This window comes from Callorhinchus milii, unplaced genomic scaffold (assembly GCF_018977255.1).
Source record: "Callorhinchus milii isolate IMCB2004 unplaced genomic scaffold, IMCB_Cmil_1.0 Scaffold2, whole genome shotgun sequence".
Lineage (NCBI taxonomy): Eukaryota > Metazoa > Chordata > Chondrichthyes > Chimaeriformes > Callorhinchidae > Callorhinchus > Callorhinchus milii.
This window is the reverse complement of record NW_024704743.1, coordinates 4,180,140-4,195,657: the sequence shown is the minus strand read 5'-3', so window position 1 is coordinate 4,195,657 and position 15,518 is coordinate 4,180,140. Positions and strand designations below refer to the sequence as shown.

At 48.0% G+C, this 15,518-nt stretch overlaps 1 protein-coding gene and 1 non-coding gene across 2 annotated transcripts in view; one reads left to right on the top strand and one right to left on the bottom strand.

Annotated features, from left to right (window-relative positions):
* adarb2 (adenosine deaminase RNA specific B2 (inactive)) overlaps positions 1–15,518 on the bottom strand; it is a 171,512-nt gene that overhangs the window by 19,080 nt on the left and 136,914 nt on the right. The window lies entirely within an intron of this gene.
* Positions 3–76, top strand: trnaa-cgc. The gene has a single exon. It is a non-coding gene; the product is annotated as a tRNA-Ala (tRNA).

Sequence of the window (15,518 nt, the reverse complement as noted above, 5' to 3'; positions counted from 1 at the left end):
AAAGTCCTGTAGCTCAGTGGTTAGAGCACTCGCCTCGCAAGCGAGAGGACCCGGGTTCGATTCCCGGGCAGGGCGAAACGTTGGGCAAGTTTCCTTACTCCACACGCCTCTGTTTACCCGGCAGTAAGTAGGAACCCGGCTGTTAGTCGATTAGCGGATCGCTTTTCCGGGGGAAATAATTCCTTCAAAAAAATAATAATAATAATAAATTGATCACTTCAATCCACGGCTGTTTGCGGGGACGCTGCTGCGCGCAATTGGCTGCCGCGTTTTGCCCACAAAATATACAGTCGATTCACTTCACAGTGTGAAGCGCTTAGAGACGTCTCGAAGACGTGATAAGGCGCTATATCAAATGCAAGTATTATTATTATTATTATTATTATCATCACAAACACTTCAATACGTTTACTGGTTCACCTTCTCGGCTGGCAAGCCATTATTCCCGGTATCATTCCTGATTCGTGCCACGTGGATGACCAGGAGGTGGGTTGTGTAGCTGTGGTGAACATCATCCTGTTATCCTGAGTGTAGCACAAAGTGCACCAGAGACACACACCCTCCCCAAATCCCCAAGCCCCCACCCCACGGCGGTCCCCAAACCTACAACACATTTGTTATTCTGTCATGAACTCGCAGCTGAATTGCCCGAGGACAGAACCTGAATAAACTATGCAAAATTACTCTGAATCCTTCACCTTACCCTAAACTGGTAAGGTCTTACAACTGATAACTTTGCCCAGGGACTGTATAGTCCTTGCAGTTAATATAGCACTTTTCAGGTCAGGAGCAACTCCTCCCCTCCCCCCCCCACCCCTCGATTCTGCAGTTCCCCTGCAAAATATGCAGCACCCTGGACACACTATAAAAGGTAACGCCTGTGTATTTTAATCCTTGCATTTGATATAGCGCCTTATCACGTCTTTTAGACGTCTCAAAGCATTTCACAGAATTTGCTGTAAAGTGAATCGACTGTATATTTTGTGGGCGAAACGCGGCAGCCAATTGCGCACAGTAGCGTCCCCACAAACAGTCACGGATTGAGTGACCAAATTGTTATTATTATTTTTTTTGAAGGGATTATTATCTCCGGAAAACGATCCGCCAATCGACTGACAACTGGTTCCTACTTACTCCCAGGTAAACAGAGGCGTGTGGAGGTAAGGAGACTTGCCTAAGGTTCTGCTCTGTAAAGCTTTCACATTTGTAAAGCGCCATTCACATCGGGAGGACGTCCCAAGGCGTTGAATAGTCAGGGATTAGGACTCGACCGGGGGAGTGGTGGGGTGGGTGGTTTGGATCAGCGAAGGTGGAGGGCAGAGAGGGTGGTCGAAGGCATGGTCGAAGAGAAGGGTCTTGAGGCGTGCCTTGAAGGCGGCAAAGGAAGGAGAGGGGTGAAGGGAATGTGGGATGGAGTTCCAGAGAGTGGGGGCCAGAGAGGCTGAAGGGCCGACCGCCGATGGTGGGGTCGGCCGGGTCGGGGTTATGGAGCGGGCAAGAGCCAAGACTTGGGGAGGAACCCCAGATTGCGCACTGCAGCACTACTGAAGTTTAACCAGCGAAAACCTGGATCGCTTGCCACGGAGAGCTCTGTCTGGCTCAATGGGTTATTTCTGTATTCCTATGCTCCTATATTTAATAATAGTGATAAAATGTTAGTGTTAAAAATGTTGAATAAATCGTTACGAAGTGCAATAAAAACATTGTTGCACCACTGAAGTAATAGACATATTTCCTTAAAGCTTTCCTTACAGCACAAGCAATCATAAGCGTTGTAACATTAAGTAACATGCATTATTAATTTGTAATAAACCTTAGCAATGAAACATTTACAAATGTGCTATTATCAAATGACTACAGCTCTGACTAGCCGCTATTTTTATGTTAGCATTTAATTTGTAATTTTCTGTTTAATTTTTTTTTCCATTTAGCTATATCTTAATATGCCCTCTGGGTAAAGCAACCCATCAGACACTAATCCCAGCAGTTTCACCTCAACACACACAACCCGGACACAACAGGTTCGTATTATGGTTTGGGTTTTGATTAATATAACAATGCAGCACAGGCTCAAAGTGCTTTGTGTTAGATTTTGAGACACCTCTATAATAATATGAGCAAGATAGGCTCCAGGAGGACTTGCACATTTTGGGGAATTGGGCAGATCGATGGCAGATGAAATTCAATGTAGAGAAATGCAAAGTGCTTCACGTGAGCACATAAAATCCAGGATGGGACTATTATTTAAATGGTAAGAAAATAATCCGTACGGAAAACGGAAAGGACCTGGGGGTTCCTGATTGACAGTAGATTGAAGCTATCCCAACAGGGCTCGGTAGCAGAGACTAAGGCAAACCAGATGCGAGGCTGTATTAAAAGAGCAATATTGAGCCGAAATGGTGGGGTAATCCTGCCACTTTATGAATCATTGGTGCGACCGCACTTGGAATACTGTGTGCAGTTCTGGTCGCCCCAATCTCCGAAAAGGATATTGCAGCGATTGAGAGGCTACAGAGGAGGGCAACCAAACTGATTGAGGGGGCGGGAGGGACTGAACCACGAGAATCAATCAGCTAAACCGGATATGCTCACACCGGAGAAGAGAAGGTCGAGGGGCCGATAGGATTACAGCGTTTAAGATTCTAAAAGGACTAGATAACGTAGACCACGATAAGTTGTTTTATCTTGTACTGAACAGTTGAACCAGAAGACACGGCCTGCGATTGAAGTGGGGGTTGGGGGGGGGGGGTAAATTCAGAACAAATTCTGCGGAAGCACTGCTTCAGTGAGCGAGTGGTAAACTTATTGCCTACAAATACAGTCACTACAGTTTACAGTAAAATCCTGCAAAGTGCTTTGAGACGACGTGCTAGGGTGCTGTAACAGACACACGGACTATTTTATGGCGGTGCAAGAGCTGATTCTCTTCGAAATGAAACGCAGTGCTGTCTGTCAACAACGTCTTCCTGCAACCGCGTTATTTTGTGAGCTATTTGCAGACGGAGCTACGCAACTCTGTTCAGTTCTAGGTATCAGCACTTACAAGGAAAATGCTGTTGCCTTGTTTCCATGCCGTTAATACCTCTGACGGATATTCCAGCAAGCACAGCAAACGACTCGTCACTGATCTTACACGTTTGCCACTGCTACACTCCTGCCTGTGTTTTGCCTCCTATGACCATGCCACTGAGCTGTGTCTGATTTTCCGCGCCGCACATGCGTGTCAAGTGCTCCACACTCGGGCTTTGAGACAGTTACCTCCTTCCCTTTCCATTCCATTGCCTCCCCTTCCCACCCACTCCTACTCAGATCACCGCTACCTCTTATTGACCGATCACGAAAGGTCATACTCTGGGACTCACCCAACCTCCACTCCTACTGTTGCGGTGCAGGTTGATCGGAGAAAATACTAATTAAAGGTGTTTTATTTCGTGGCTGTTTGTGGCACATTCACGTGCGCAACTTGGCTGCTGCGTTCATGCACAAAATGCAGTTACCACGCTTTACAGTATATCCTGTGAAGCGCTTCGAGATATCCTCCGACCTAAAAAGCCCTATAGCGAATGGAAGGATTATTAAGTGCCCAAAGCACAGAATCTCACCCCGGTTTGCCCTTCGCAACCCTGAAACCCCCTACCCTGCTGCTTCCGAAAGATTAATGATAATAATCCTTGCTTAATCCCTTTCAAGCGGGCGCTTCGAGATGCTACCCGCGTGAAGGCCGCCATGTGCGACTGCAAGTTGTCGTTGCTTTTGGCGCAGAGCCTTTCACATCACGAGGACGTCTCAAAGTGCTTCACAACATTTTACTCTGAAGTCCGGTCACTGGACTGTGTGTTTGTAGGCAAACATGGCAGGCACATTGCATCATGTTTGAATGATCAATTTTACTTGGGGGTTTGTTGGTCAGGACATTTGGAGAAACTCTCTTATAACAAACCTATTGCTGATGTTTTAGTGATAGCAATGTTATGATTCCACCCCCTCCCGTCCACCGCCCACCACCCCAAGAGAATGTGGACTGCTCGAGGGGTTAGACCTCCCAAGCGGTTATTTCAGTTGCAAATACAAAACAGTTTGCTTTCGAAATATTCCCGTTGTGAGGCTTCTCTGTTCGAGCAGTTAACGACGAAGCTGTCCAAAACAACAACAGCCACAGTTAAGAGTCTTGGAGCACTGCACGGTGACGGAGCAAAGGAGGAGGAAGTGACCAAAGGCGTGGTCAACAAGGTCAGTCTTAAGGTGAGGTTTAAAGGCAAAGAGTGGGGGTGAGGTGGAGAGAGATTGAAGATCCCAAAAGAGTCCTTCCCTTGGAGTAAATGAACTTCACGTTGGTGTCGAGTACAGTCTCAAGTTCCAGGTTGTTTTGCAAAACTGTCCCTTTGTCTGTCTCGGCTAACGTCGAGCTGTGACTTACGCTGCCAATTAATATTGGCCGGGAGCTATGAACAAAGGTCTCGCTTCCACCTTTATATAATAGTGTTTCTTTCGCCCATGCAATACACGTCCCACCTGCTTTGTGATACATTCCGTGCAGCTCTTTGAGACCTCTCAACAATGTGATGAGGTGCTGTATTAAATGCAAGGATTATAATTATTATTATTATTATTAGAATCATGTATTTGAGACATCTTAAAGCCCTAGGCAGGATTTACTGCGGAGGGCAGCAGCTCTGTATTTTGTAGGCGAACCTGCTAACGAAGTAAAAAAAAATCCCACTGTCGTTACACTTTGAAAAGACCGAGGTGCAGTGGTGATACTTCTCAGTCAGAGGTTCACAGTGTGAGAAGTGTGACTCTGGATTGCTATCACAATCTCCAGCATGCCATAGCTGCTGTGCAATCTAATGAGCTCCCAGAGCCTATTAAATCAGTGGCTAAGCATTATGTACCTAATTTTTTACATCATTGTTCTTTTCATTAATTAACGCTTCCCGTCTCTGATGCAATTCTGGCAGCGCCTCGCCACTTACATCTCTTTTCATGATTAATAAGGAGTCATTATATTTAGCTTCCTGAATCAGTCAATTAACAGAGAATACTTTGCGATAATTACAGACTGTTAAATGCAGTGTTCTGTACCAGGAGAGCAATCTGATTTGGGAGCCCGTGGCACTTACTGCCATTTTATGTACATCTATATATAATATATACGTACAAAAGTTTCTTCTGCAATTTTCCAAAAAACAGAAATCATTGACTGCGCTGTGTCAACTCACCGCAAAAAAAAAAAAAATCAATCCCACGAATTCGACACATCTTTTAATATCATGCAAGGAAAAGCAACCATCTGGCATTTGCGATCGAGGCAGGAAGATCGCTGTCAACGGAGGTCATTAAAGCACCATATTCATCTACATAAATCCCGGTCTGAAAACCCGTATCGAATCGACGATGATAGTCATACATAAACAATTAGTCCCTTTTGCTACCTTCAGGAAATGTTTGCTGCACTCTGTCAATACGATTTGCATAATTGCGCTTAATCCACGATGTAGTGGTATTTAATCTAAAGTGAATGTAGCCGGCAACCAGCGGGAGTTCATGTCTCGTAGCACAAAGGCGCGAGAGTAACTTTGGTGGAGACTGCATCAGCATTCTGTCTGCGTGCACCGTTTCAGGTATCTTATCTGTTATTTAAAAGCGCCAAATCTTTCAGCCTTTGAGATGCTGTGAATTCATTCCCGGGCAGACTCGCAGCTTTACTTCCCTACTTCCTCCTCCACCCCCCACACCCCCTTCCCAACAACACTCACTTCAAGTAATGCGCACCTGGTCTGAGAGACACACAGAGACTACTCTGCTTCTGATGCTGCACGTCTGAATGTCTCGTCCCTCTGTTGGTGATGATGGGCCAAACGGCTCAGGAATCATGAGGTTTCTCTTTTATTAAAACGTGGGGGTTTTGTGCTGGAACCCGTCGAAATGTACAGCCGAGAAGAAGTCCATTCGGCCCATTGAAAAATAATTATAATAATCCTTGCATTTGACATAGCGCCTTATCAGGTCTCGGAGACGTCTCAAAGCGCTTCACAGAATACACTGTTAAGTGAATCGACTGTATAATTTTGCGGGCGAAACGCGGCAGCCAATTTGCGCACAGCAGCGTCCCACAAACAGTCGTGGATTGAAGTGAGCAATTTTTTTAAAAAAACAGTCCGTTCAGTCCGATTTACCCGCCTCCTTCCCCCACAGCCCGAAAACGTCTGATTTTGCAAAGATGTTTTTTGATGAACGGTCTCGTGTGCGATTTGTGGAATGGTTATAGAAAGCACAGTTCAGAAGGTATCGTAAATGTTATGTTAGTTGAAAAGAGAAGGGGGTTTCTCCCGGCGTCCTGGCCAACAATTCCCAAATAAAATTGGTTGTCACTGCACAGAGCGGCTGTTTGAGGAACACGAATTATAATAATAAAAATCCTTGAATTTGATATAGTGCGTTTCACGTCTTCTCGACGTCTCAAAGCGCTTCACAGAATACGTTGTAAAGTGAATCGACTGCATTTTTGTGGGCGAAACACGGCAGCCAATTGCGCACAGCAGTGTCCCACAAGCAGTCGTGGATTAAAGTGACCAATTTTATTATTGTTTTCTTTTCTTGAGGGACTATTATCAGGCGTCTGGATTAAGGAAACTTGCCCAAGGTTTCGCCCTGCCCGGGAATCGAACCCGGGTCTCTCGCTCGTGAGGCGAGCGCTCGAACCACTGAGCTATAGGACTGCGGAGTGTTCAGAGTGAATGTTCAAGCAAACTTTGTGGAGATCGAAGCCGTCCCCGATACGCTAACACCTGCATTTTAATATCGCGCCTCGTCAGGTTATCGTGGAGACGTTTCCAAGCGCTTCACAGGATTCTGCTGTGAACGTCAGAGTCGGTGAATTTGTAGGCACTCACTTACGTATCCATCGTTTCCTGCAACAACAACAGCAACAACAACTTGCACTTATATATAGCGCCCTCCGCGCAGGGTAGCTTCTCAGAGCGCTTAACAGTGGCGGAGCCTGACTCCGAGCCAGAGGGATGGGGGGGCGGGGGGTCGGTGAGGAAATGATCGTAAGCTCAGATGAAAAGGAAGGCTTTCAGGCAGGACTTGAAAAAGGGGACAGAGTGGGCACGGCGGAGGGATTGAGGGAGAGCGTTCCAGAGTTTCGGGGGCGTAGTGGCTGAAAGCGAGAGGCCTCCAATGGTGGGGCGGAGGTTGCGAGGGACGAGCAGGAAGCCAATGCCAGTCGAGCGGAGGCGCTGGTTGATGGATTGGGGAGTGAGGAGGTCGGAGAGGTCAGGGAGGTGCCAGGGAGTGAAGGGATTCGAACACGCGTGGGGAGGATCTTGAAGTCGACCCGTTCGGTGATGGGGAGCCAGCGCAGCCCGGGCCAGAACTGGCGAGAGGCAACTTTGCTTTTGAAAATGGACGCTGTTGGCTTCAACCACAGCTACCAGCGGTGAGTTGCGCACTCTCACCATTCTCTGCGTGAGAAAGTGCTTCCTAATCTGAACTCCCTTTTAGATTGGCTTGTGGGCATCTTATATCTCCGCCACCATCACCCACCACCCTCTCCCCCCAACCCCTCGTTTTGGACTCACCAACAAGTGGAAACAGTCTATAAAATTCACGTACACCTTATTGAACCCTTTTGTAAGCTTAAACACTGGCCTTTTCTCGATTCCTCTGTGTTTACTTTGCAATCCGCAGGAAGACAAAGGGGAGCTTAGAAAATACTGCTTTAGACGGAGAGGAGGGGGCTGGATTGTAGAATACCTCACCACAAACCATTGCCGAAGAAGAATGTTAACCTGCCCGATACGCTATATATTTACATCCGGCCTTTCGGCTCCTCCTCCAGCCCCCGCACCATCTCGTGCGTCGTTTCTCAGGGCTCCGTCCTTGGTCCCCTCCTCTTCCACATCCATACGCTCCCTCTTGCTGACATCATCCGCAGACATGGGGTCAACTTCCACATGTCCGTGGATGACACCCAACTCTACCTCTCTGCCTCCGTCCTTGACTCCAGGACCCCCACTGCTGTCCTGACAGAATGTCTGTCGAACATCAAGTCCTGGATGAGAGCGAACTTTCTCCAGTTCAATGTCAACAAGACCGAGGCTCTCCTGATTTGCTCTCGTCAGCGCCTCCTCACCTCAGGCGCTGATAGCATCACCATCCATGGACGCACACTCCACCTCACTGAGCCAGTTCGGAAACTCGGTGTCTTGTTTGAACCACAACTGTCCTTTCTCCCTCACATGCTTGCCCTGACCCGCTCTCCCTTCCCCCATCTTCGCAACATCGCCCGGCTCCCTCATTCACGCGTTCATCACATCTAGGCTCGACTACGCCAACTCCCTGCTTGTCGGCCTCCCCAAGTCTTCCCACCACAAGTTGCAGATCATCCGAAACTCTGCAGCTCGTGTCCTCTACCTCACCAGGCTACGTGACCCCTATCATCCTCACCCTCGCCCGGCTCCACTGGCTCCCCATCACACAGAGGATAGAGTTCAAAGTTCTAGTCCTCGCCTTCAAGATCCTCCATGGCCTTGCTCCTCCCTACCTCTGTCACCTGCTAACTCCATGTCAACCTGGCCGCTCCCTGGGCTCAGCAGGGTCTGGCCTGCTCCAAGTCCTCCCCCAACCCGCCCCACCATCGGCGTTCGGGCCTTCAGCCTCTGCGCCCCCAACCTTTGGAACTCCATCCCACAGACCCTTTCCCTCACTTGTCTCCTTCAAGGCACGTCTCAAGACCCTCTTCCTCTCTGATCGTGCCTTCGACCACCCTCCTACCTTCTCCGCCCTCCTCCACCCTCCCTTATGTATTGTATTTGCTGCGCCGACTGGGCACCCGAACAGGGGGTGGAACCTTGGGGTGGGGAAGGGTGGTCAATGAGGTGCCTTGAAAAAGGTGAGTGAGTGAGTGGGTGGGTGAATGAGTGAGTGTGTCAGCGAGGGGGGGAGGGAGGGAGGGAGGGAAGGAGGGAAGGAACGAGCGAGTGACTTTGGGAGGCAGTTCCAGAGAGTGGGCACAGAACGACAGAAAAGGACATAAGATGCTTCCAACGGCAGAGGACGCGTAAGTCGCTTTCTGTGCCGTCGCCGAGACTCTGTCCTCTCGAGCCAGCTCCGTCCCTGAGGGACACCCCCTCGCCTCGGGACTGCGTGCGTTAGCGAGCGGCTCGGACAGCAATCACCCGCCGTGAGATGCCCTCGAAACTGTAAGCAGCCCACGGTGCAGTTCACTGCTGCACTAATGTGCCAGATGGCCGGTTTCTAATCACAAGCCGCTGCGAACTGAGGAGGTGGCGCTGAGAGGAGAGATGCCTGCCTTTACACAGGGAGGCCTAGAAGGTCAGAGGCTAAGTCAACCTGGCCGGACCTCCTCATCAACGAACAGATTGTCTCGGTCCTCTTGGCGCTCTCGCGCACCAGGTCTCGGAGAGAGGCACTGCTCGTAAAAATCAATCTGCTCATCTTTTTCCTCTCAGAAAATCAAGGCCAGACCAGGGCGAAGCTGGTTTCCAACTGCATCGCCTGCTTGGCTTTCAACCCTTTCCAGTCGACACCGTTGCAACACGTCATTAATGATAATCGTAATAATAATAATTTTTAGGGGGGAAGGGGGGGGGAAGGGGGTGGTCAGCTGGGCATCTGTCACGTGCGGAAACCCATCACCTACACGTGGAAATCCCAGAGATGTTTATTGGAATGGAATGCGCACTCTCTCTCTCTCTCTCTCTCTCTCTCTAATTCCGGAAAGTATTAGGCGCAGGTTGGCAGGAGCCAAGGCTTGGGGACCCCAGAGTGTGCGTTGGGGGTAACTGCTGGAGTCTAACCGGCTGAAACCGCACACAGCTTGCCATCGATATTGCTGTCTGGCAAGCTCTCTCGCTGCCCATTAGGGCTTTGGCTTGCAGGGGGTAACAGGAGCTGAGTCAGAAAAGAATAATCCTTATAATTGGTATAGCACCTTTCACGTCAGGAGGACATGCCGAAGTACTTCACAGAATATACATTAAAGTGCAGTGACTGCGTACCTTATGGGCAAATGTGGCAGCCAGTTTTTTGCATGGCAATGTCCCACAAACAGCTATGGAGCGAATGACGATTTATTTTTATTGTGGAGTGGGGGGGAGGGGGGGGGGGGGGGGGGGATTGCTGGCCAGGACACCGGGAGAGAGAAATCCCCTTCTCTTTTCAAGTAGTGCCGTGGGAATCTTTACGACAACAACTTGCATTTACGTAGCTCCCTTCCTCGAACAGGCAGAGGGCGCCTCAGTTTACCTTCCTGTCACGAAGGACAGAACATGCGCTGGTTCCTTGCCAGCTAAAGCGCTCTGACATTCACTGCCCTGGGGTGGGCTGGGCACACGGTAAACAGAAGCAACGTGTTCGTTTATTGTGGTAGATTAATTACATTTAAGATACATGGGCAAATTAAGTTAATCAGGTAACAGACATTCCCACCCGTATCTCAATCTCCTTCATCGTTTTTTTTTTATGTGGAAGTTGAAGGGCTTGTTCATTATGCTATCAGGGGAAAATACGACTGAATTATGTAAATTGTGGTTAATTTGCATTCGTTAATCAGACAAATTAGTAAGTAGACTTCCCCTACAACAAAGAAGCTAGCTGAAAGAGAAAGTATTTCCGTGCTTAGTCACTGATATGATATCCCATAATAATAATAATAATAATCCTTGCATTTGGTATCACGCCTCATCACTTCGGAAGGACATCTCAAAGCGCTTCACGGAATTCACCGTGAAATGGAGTGACTGTATTTGCTGGCAAACACGGCAGGACAATAGCGCAGAGCAATGTCCCACAGACAGCCACGAAACGAGTGACCAATTTTTAGTCGGGACTTGGAACCCATATTGTCTAAGATGACACTCCAATGCAGTGCCGGGGGAATGCTGGATTGATAGATGTCCTGTATTTCACGTGAGACATTAAACCAAAGGCCCCATCTGCCTGTCCAGGGGGAACGTTAAAGATCCCGTGGCATTATTGGAAAAGAAGAGGGAGTTTCTCCACATGTCCTGGCCAACAATCCCTTAGATAATTTTGGTCATTCATTCTATAACTCTTTGTGGGATAAGACTGTGTGCAAATGCCGTGTTAGCCCACAAAATGTACACAATCACACCAATTTGCAGTGTAACTTGTGATTAGAGGGAGGCCCTCTAATGGCACGGTAAGGCACTATATCATATCAAGAATTATTATTATTATTATTAATACATTCAGCTGATTGAATTAGGTTGGGATCAGCAAGCAGAGAATGATGAATGGAGGCGGCTTTACACTGAGCCATTAGCTCAGTGAGTGTTGGAGACAGCGAAGTTGGTTCTGGGTCCTTGCTGTTTGCCCTGTTCATAAGTCATGGGCACATCGAGCTCCATGTGGCATCGAAACGGTCTGCGCTGATGTTTATATTCCACATGAACCGCCACTTAACTTTTGGTGTAACACCTTGTCCCGTTGTCGCGATGTCTCAAAGCATTTTACGGCGTTATACAGCACTGCGAAGCGGTACGACTGAATGCGGACACGGACGGCAATTTGCACACAGCGATGTCCGAGAAAAGTGCCATCGCCGTGTTCCAACGGAAAGCGCACAAAAAGCATAACGCAACTCACTTTCCTAACCCTAATAACCCTTGACATGATTCATTCAGAACCCGTCTGCTGAGCCTTTTGGTCTCCAGCAGGAAATCTACGCAGCTCTTGTAAATTGCGAGCGCGTTCCTTGCCCATTATGGTTCCCTTCTGGAAACGCCTGAGAGACCCGTTAACATTTCACAGCCATCCAGTGTTATCAAGATTAACCTTACTCTAGGTTTCAAACCCTGTCAGATGTCAGCCGGGAAGTTTTTGTTTCACTGAGAAGCAGTACACAAGTAGATTTCTCTTGTCTTTTTTTTTTGGTGAGCTGAATCATTTGTTTTTTAAAAAAAATTCCCTGACCCCCCCCGCCCCCACTAAAATATCACCGGAGCTTAGTGGGGACTTCCAAGCGGCAAAAGATGCATTAAAACCACTTCTTTTAAATTCGCCCACTTCTAATGGCGCTCGGGAAGTAGCCAAACAGATGTGACTAAATCCGCTCGCAAAGGGCAGCGGCAGCAAAGATTTAACAAAGGACGTACGGCTATGGAAACAGGCCGTTCGGCCCAAGCTGTCCGGGCCAGTGTCCATACTGACCACACAAGTTATTTAGCTTCCTTTAGCGGTCAGCACATTCAGCCTAATATCTACGTCCATAATAAGAATAACAGTGATCCTTACTTTTGATTGTGTGCCTTTCACCTCAGGAGGATGTCTCCAGAAGCACTTTGAGGGATGCACCGTAAAAGTGTAGTGACTGTGCACGGTATTTTGCAGGCGAACGCGGCAGCCAATTTGCACCCGGCAATGTCCCCCAAACAGCCATGAGGTGAAAGACCAATTTTATTGAGGGGATTGTTGGCCAGGACACTGGGAGAACCACCTTTCTCTTTTCATACACGGGATCTTGTGTGTCAGACTGGCTCAGTTGGTAGCACTCCAGCCTCTGACTCAGAAGATTGTGTACTCAAACTCCTCGTTGGGATTTGGAACTCACGTAGTCGAGGCTGATCGCCCCAGCACTGCTGGGGGCGATATTGTTTTGCCAGAGGTGCGTCCCTCGGATTAGATGTTAAAAAGAAGTCCGGTCTGCTTGTTTGGATGCACGTTAAAGATTCCATGGCACCGCTCAAAAAAGAGAAGGGACTTTCTTCCGGTGTCTTGGCCAACAATCTCCCGAATAAACTTGGGCATCGACTTTATGGCTGTTTTGTGGGACATTGCTGTTTGCAAATCGGCTGCCGTGTTCACCCACAAGTACAGTCTCTCCACTTTAGAGTAAATACTGTGAAACAACTGAGATGTCCTACTGACGCTATTTGAAATGTAAAGATCCTGACGTGGGGCTTGAACCCGCTACCGTCTGACTCAGAGGCAAGTTTGCTACCAACCGAGTCAGGCTGGCCATCAAGAATGACCCACGATTCACAGAGCAGACAGGTTCGATGCTATTTGGAGATCGACACACTTGAAGGCTCCTTTTGTATGAGGTGCGTGTGATGTGCTTAACAAAGGGTTGCCTTCGGGAAGTTTACAAGCATCAAATTGAGATAAAACAAGGCATACTAATAACCAGCAAACGCTGTGTTATTCACAGTTGGTTTGATTTACTGCCAAACATGAATATTTAAGCGTGTTTTTTTTCCCCCTTTTGTTAGACAATGCGGAGGTAGGGATGGGCTAGAGAGGTGTGACAATCTGCAAAGTTTACTCACGTGTTTCTGGTGTTAATTACCGAAGCGGCTCAGTGGGTAACGCAGGCTCTGGGCAGAGCCTGAGGATTCGCAATTAAGTGAAAACATGAAAGAAATGACAGATTTTGTAAATAATTCATCGCTTCGGCTTCCAAAAACGAGAACTGAAATACTTAAGCGAATGTCAGGCAAGACACCGTCACGCTGTTTCGGAAACCTGTGATCGCCGAGAAACACAAAATCCGTGTCAATGGAAGGTTGAGTGCATCGTTCCTTTCGCTCCCCTTCTCTCACAAGACGCTGACACCTAATAATCCTTGCACTTGGTGTGGCACGTTGTGAAAATGACCCAAAGGAGCTTCACAGGATTTACTGATTGTGTGCGTTCTGTAGGCAAACGCAACAGTCAATTCGCACACAGTAAATGTCCCGCAAACAGCCATGAAATGAATGCCCAAGTTTATCTCAAAGATTGTTGGCCTAGACACTGGGCGAAATTCCCTTCTCTTTTCGAAGAGTGCCATGGGATCTTTAACGTCCACCCTTACAGGCAGACGGGACCTCAGTTTAATGTCTAATCCGAAGGATGGCACCTCTGATGATCCCAGCACCACCCCAGTATTGTATTGGAGTGCCAGCTATGTGAGCTGATGTGGGGCTTGAACCCACAACCGTCTGACTGAGAGGCGAGAGAGGCTGAGCCTGGCTGAAACAATGACTGACATCTAAAGGGTAAGAGACACAGGGGGAAATGATTGGAAATGCAATTAAAAAGATAAATATCAACCATGAAATCATAAAAGAGCAGAACAGGTTCAACGGCTGAGTCACTTGCTCCGGTTCTTGCAACATTCTGATCAAAACCCTACCCCTTGTTTCTATTTCCAATGCACTTTGCTTACGTATCAAAAGTGAACAGCGCTGACATTATCAGAGTAACCAGCTGAGAGGAGGTATTGAAGCAAACAGAACAAGGAGCCCAATTAACATGGGCTGACACTGCCATTAACCTGGGCTGCATCAGCGATCTTGTCACTTCAATAGACTTTATGCTAATTCTGCCTTCCTCGTGTTGTCAGTGAACTCATCTGAACTAGTTTCCCTCCCCAAACAAATAAATATCGGTGCTAATAATATTGCTCGTCTGCTAAAATGTCTCAAGAGCACTTTGTCAACGACTTTGGAAAGCGTAGTGACTTTGTACTTGTCGGCACGCCGCAAGGTGCCACACACATCCATGTCATTTATTCGTGGTGGTGGGGTGGGGAGGGGAGGTTATTGTTGGCCAGGACACCGGGAGAAACTCCCTTTTCTTTCAAAGAGTACCAAGGGGTCTTTAACGTCCGCCTGAAGAAGCAGTAGGGACCTTAGTTTAAAGTCTCATCCCACGAAGTGTTCCACCCAGCATTGCACTGGAACATGAGAACAACAAAAATTTGCATTGATATAGATTAATGAGCTCTGGGTAAGCTATTCAGCCGCTTGAGCCTGAGGTATAGATCAATCATTCTATTAGATCATGGTTGATCCGGACCTCAACTCCAACTCCATATCCCTTGATACCTTTACCTAACAAAGATCTATCGACCTAAGCCTTGAAAATTTCAGCCGAGTGTCAGTCGAGACAGTACTAATTGTTTCAATACAAATGCTCCCCAAATGAGCAAATGCAGTGTGGCACGGTGTGCGGTGTATTTGTGCGTGTGGTTTTTTTTGGGGGGGGAGGGTGGGGTGTGGGGGCAGGGATAAGAACACACATTAGCACATTAGATTGTTTGGAACCTTAATCCCAGGTCACCGGCAGAGGCTTAGAATCACCCCTCTGGGGCCCGAAAATTGTTCGAACCTGTTGCGTTTTTGTCGGTGAAAGGGTTACGTCCGCACCCATTCTAAGGCCAGCACTGGATCAAGCGGAGAACAGAGCTCCCCCGGGACTAAAGGAAGTGGCTGTTAATACTGTGTGACCCAAACTTCCCTTGGATTTAACCCACTCCGCATGAATGAAAGTAATGAAAGCCAGCGAGTGAACGAGCGAGGGCTCGGGAACCCATCCCCAGGATCCTGTTAGCAGACACCTGACTGCCAGTTGCCGACTGGTTTTAATCCATTGAAAACCAACCACCCTTAGAGCTCTGCCTTCCTGGGTATCCTCAGAGCAGAACTGCCGCTCGATAGATTCAACCTCCGCAGTCAAACGTTTAAAGGAAAAGAGATTGGGGCGTG